A 3,817-nucleotide genomic window follows, 5' to 3' on the forward strand; every position below is an offset into this window, starting at 1 on the left:
CACTGTGTATCAGCAGTCCATCCCTCTTCCACTTTTAAGTCTTTGTGTCAGTTGCAAATTGTGTTTACAATAGTATTACGTCTTTTTTAAGCCACTGATCAAATCATAAAATGGCACAGGCTGCAGTGTAAGTAAACTCAATTGGTAAATGCTCACATAGAATTACGTTTGTGACATATTAAGTAGAATATTTAATCTACTTAATGCTAATCTATTGATGAGCTATTGATATTTAAATAAAAATAGAATCTAGAATCAAATTAAATGTCTTTTTATGTCAACATTTCTACTAAGACCACTCATAGATTCATAAAATGGTTCAAGTTGGAAGAGACCTTAAAGATTCACCTAATCCAAACACTTAGCGGTAAACAGACTAGACCGGGTTGCTCAAAGTCACATCCAACCTGGCTTTGAACACTTCCAGTCATGGAACATCCACAACCTCTCCAGGCAACCTGCTCCAGGGTCTCACCACTCTCACGACCAGTGGCAGTTCCCGCTCCCTGACCTTGTGTTCCTTGGCCCTTCACCATTCCAAAGGCTCAGGGCCTGCACACCACACGCCACTTTCTTTCCTGAGCTGGCAAGACCAGAAGGGGACAGAGGAGTCATATCAACTTTTTTTTTCCCCTGAGATCAAGATCAGGATGAGTCCTAGACTTATTTAATTAATTTGTCCTTTTAAGTATTAGTTCTGAAATAGCATTTAAAAGCAAGCCTGATTAAAACCTTCCTGGGGCTTTTCTCTTACAAATGCAGAGAGGAATGACCAGCTAACCAAGAATTAACCAATATATATTGTTGATTAAGGAAGGACAAAAGTAAAAAAACTAATTTGCACTGGCCTATTGAAAATATCTGGCAGTACTGCCAGACACCCTGACATGGCAGTGCTTTGCTGGTAAGCCACCTGGCCCTGCTAAGCAAGGTTGCTCTTCCAAACTGTGCACTGGGCAGCATCTGATAGGCAAAGCACTACTGGCTCAGAAATGCCACGCTCCTGATGCTCTGTTTTCCCAGTTGTCAGCTCTGTTTATAAATTGCCCACTTACAGCAAATCCAGCACCTGCTATGGACACCTCAAGCTGCCAAGTGCTTGAATGTATCTCAAAAGCCATTCCATGTTTGAGCCCATTAAGCTCAGTTCTTTGGTTAAAGCAGCTTCCCAGTATTTCTGATGGCAAGTTTTGGCTGTTGTGAACAAACCTCAGGAACCGCTTTTGGGTAGACCTAAGATGTACAGTATTCCCTTCCAGAATAAAATAGCAGATCCACTGGGCCTTGAACATACCACCACCTGTAAGCACAGTGTGTTTACCCTTTACAGCACTTAAAGATAAATTCAGACTGATAATTTTCTGATAATTCAGAAAAATCAAAATAACAATAATTTAAAAACTGAATCTTTTACTGTTTTGTTCAACTGATTTGCAATTTTTATATTAGTGGAATATGGTGGTTATTTATTAATAACTCCCAGGTGGGAACTATCAGGTGCTTGGATTTGTTCAAACTTGATCACCATTTCCTTTAACTAACCTCCTTCATCCTAAAGGTGCTCAAACAGCAAGGAGCAAACACTCAGTTACAGACAACAGCACACGCACAAGGCTTGTGCCAGACTCTTTTTGGGCTGGCACAAGACTAGCCCAAAACACAGCTGGCTCTGATAACAACTCAAATCCTGCTGCAAAAGCAAAGCAATCCCAAGGAAAACACTAACCGCCATTCTGTGAAAACAGAGATTCCAGAGTTGCTAATAACCAGGTGAGGGGAAAGGGGAAGAGCTCAGGCGGGCACATCTTCAGCTGAAGGAAGACTTGGGAGTCTGCACAATGCAAGGACTCCTCGGTTTTGGAATTTTTTTCTCCTCCCCTGTGGTCAGAAATTGCTCCAAATTTGTGACCTTCAGGCACAGTAAAATCAGCTCATTTATTAGTCTGTCTTTTGTGGAGGCTTCAGATGCACAAGGGGTGATTGGGCTCAGAGGTTAATGATTTTTGGGGGTGGTTGTTTTTCACTGCGGTTTTGATTTGCTTCTGCATTTCATTTTGTAGGCTATAAATGGAATAACTTGAAGCTGCCAGTATATGACATGGGCTTTCTTCATGTAACCAAGTCAGAATTTATATAGAGGTGAATGAATTATGTCCTTGAATGCCTTGAATACATAGATTTCTGAATTCTCTCTGGATTGCTCATCTCATTTGCTTCAGTGCAAAATTGGCCCCTAATGCTATTGAGTAAAAATTCTCTAACAATACTAGCCTTTTACGCATGTCAGGCTGCTGCCTTACAGCTAGACTATACTCACTCACTTTATACCATGAACAAGGTGGTCCTGGTGATCTGTATTCATGGAAGCTGACACCCAGTGATGCTGAAGACCAACAGTCTAGAAACACTTCATTAATCTGTGAAGCTCACTGCCCCAAGATAAAAGGAGGTCAAGTGCTCAAGAGGACTCCAAATGGATTAGCTTTTGTACTGCTCCTGCAAACTTCTAATTGTACTTGACATTCACAGATGACAGCAGAGAAATCTTCACATTACAAGGCATTATCCAGTCTTTCCTGTAGTTAAGGAGAAAAAGACAAAAAAACATTGTCCAAACAATTTCTCAGGGGCACCTGACAAAGTCTAGTAAAAGAGAAACAGTTTACCAGAGAGACATCACTGTTGTATGACCCTTCCCAAATTACTCCCAAATGCCTCCTGACTTGCAGAGGGGGTAAACACAGGGACACCGAACAGCACTGCAAACAGCAGCAAGTCCTTATTGCTGCTTGGTTGGCCCAGGGGGCGGTGACTGCAAATTATCACCAAACTGTGGAAGCAGAGGTTTAGTGGGACAAGGTTTAGTGCAGTGTAGATATAATAAGCTGACATGACCACTTGCACCTTGTGGGAGTCATGGCAGTGTCCTGGGCCCTTGACAAGGGAAGACAGGGAGCTGCCTCCTGACTCAGTGCATATCTACCATCAGATCCTTCCCTGCAGCCCCAGGCTCAGGCACATACCTCAGAGGGAGCTTTGATTTCATTCCAAAACACTGGTAAAATTATTTGAAATACGTTGGAAACGATGTGTTATTACCAGCTTGTTCTTTCCCTCTAGAATCAAATGGAGCTGTATATGTGGACAATACGCATAGAAAACAATGATTATCACGTTTCCTGGGTATTACTTAGAACACTGAAATAGTGTAATTTTAAGCATATGATCCAGACCTTAACACAGAGTTTTGAAGTATGTTTCTTTCCTCTATATTTATTATGCAGAAGAGATCTAAAAATGAATTCAGATATTTGAAATATACTTTAGACTTTTGATGCTCAAAATATTGGAGTTTTAATTTTGCTCCACTTGATCTGAAAAAAGCTTTACTTTGAAAACTTTGTATCCAGTTTTAATGTGACTGATTTTTGTGGTTATGTTTTCGATCCAAGGTTTTTTAAAAATACAATACAAGATGTTGTAAGAGTATGAACTCACTGGTAGACAACACTTTCACACCACAAGACAGTTTTTCAAATTTCAAAAATAATTTATAAGCATTTCAGGAGATGTAAAATTTTCTTATTTTCTGGAGAAGGGATTAGCAGTCAAGAGAGATTATGCAGATCTAAATTCACCTTCTGCTAACGTTGTCTCCTATACAGGAGTGTCCTGAGAAGATATCCTGAGGGTTTCTCATTGGCCTTTGTTAACCCCTTCCTATTGGCTCTTAACTCTTTACCTGATTGGTTTTTCTGTATGACCCTGAACTTGTAATTGGTTCCCCTTTGACCCTCCTAAAAGCCTTATAAACCCC

General features: G+C 40.6%; 1 pseudogene; it reads right to left on the bottom strand.

Annotated features, from left to right (window-relative positions):
- Positions 1 to 403: 403 nt before the first annotated feature.
- LOC108495417 overlaps positions 404 to 3,817 on the bottom strand; it is an 8,275-nt pseudogene continuing 4,861 nt past the window's right edge.

Source organism: Lepidothrix coronata, unplaced genomic scaffold (assembly GCF_001604755.1).
Source record: "Lepidothrix coronata isolate B3197 unplaced genomic scaffold, Lepidothrix_coronata-1.0 Scaffold31, whole genome shotgun sequence".
Lineage (NCBI taxonomy): Eukaryota > Metazoa > Chordata > Aves > Passeriformes > Pipridae > Lepidothrix > Lepidothrix coronata.